Raw genomic sequence first — 1,163 nt, 5'->3', positions numbered from 1 at the left:
TAAGACCCCCTTCCCACTCCAGCAGTGGATGGAAGAAAAAACATGCCCTTTTCTAGAGACAAATACTGGTTACTTTTTTCTCTACTGTTCTTTTATACAAAATGTCTGATATATAGAAGAAAATTATATGATATATGAAAAAGCAAGGGAAACAAGTTAAAACATAACACATTAAATGAAAACAGACCCAGCAATGTCTCAGAAGTGAGCATTATCACACAAAAATGCTGAAGGATACCGCAGAAAAGGTGGGCGATATGCATGAAAAGATGGTCAAGACATATACACTCTAAAAAGAACCAAAAAGAGCCGCTCTGCTCAGCAGTTCTCCTGTGGAGTAGGGTTGTAGGCAGCCACCATGCCCAGCTGGATGGCATGATCCTGAAGACTCACTTCCACAAGGATTGGCAGCAGTACATGGCTACTTGGTTCAACCAGCTGGCCTGGAAGATCTGCAGACTCAAAGCCAGGCAAGCAAAAGCATGTGCTGCATCTGGACCCATCCAGCCCATAGTAAGGTTCCCCACGGTAAGGTATCACACCAAAGTATGAGCTGGCAGGGCCTTCAGCTTGGAAGAGTTAAGGGTGGCTGGTATCCACAAGAAGGTAGACTGGACCATCGGCATCTCTATGGATCCAAGAAGGTGGAACAAGCCCTCTGAGTCCCTGGTATCCAATGTGCAATGGCTGAAGGAATATTGCTCTAAGCTTATCCTTTTTGCCAGGAACTCCTTGGGCCCCAAGAAGGCAGACAGTTTTGTGAAGAATTCAAATTGGCCGCCCAACTGACAAGACCACTAATGCCCACACAGAATGTCTATAAGAAGGAGAAAACCAGAACCATCATTGAGGAAGAGAAGAGCTTCATAGTATTTGCCAGTCTTCACATGGCCAATGCCAATGCCCAAATGAAAATGCCAGAAATTAAAAAAAAAAAATACAATTATCAGCAATGAAGAATTTGTTAGATATACTTAACTGAAAGCTGAGCAGAACCTAGGTAAAGACAAGTGAACCTGGAGATAGGTAAAGAAAAAAATATCTAAACTGAAACACAAAGAGAGAAAAGCATAGAGACCCTAGAGGCCGCAGAAGATGAGGTGAGAGTAAATGTGTCAGAAGAAATATTTGAAGAGAAAATAGCTAATTTTTCTCTCCAAATT

General features: G+C 42.3%; 1 pseudogene; it reads left to right on the top strand.

Annotated features, from left to right (window-relative positions):
* Window positions 1-261: 261 nt before the first annotated feature.
* Window positions 262-956, top strand: LOC144331514 (large ribosomal subunit protein eL13 pseudogene; annotated as a pseudogene).
* Window positions 957-1,163: the final 207 nt, after the last annotated feature.

This window comes from Macaca mulatta, chromosome 10 (assembly GCF_049350105.2).
Source record: "Macaca mulatta isolate MMU2019108-1 chromosome 10, T2T-MMU8v2.0, whole genome shotgun sequence".
Classification (NCBI taxonomy): domain Eukaryota; kingdom Metazoa; phylum Chordata; class Mammalia; order Primates; family Cercopithecidae; genus Macaca; species Macaca mulatta.
Note: the sequence above shows the minus strand (reverse complement) of the source record. Positions and strands in the feature narration are given on the sequence as shown.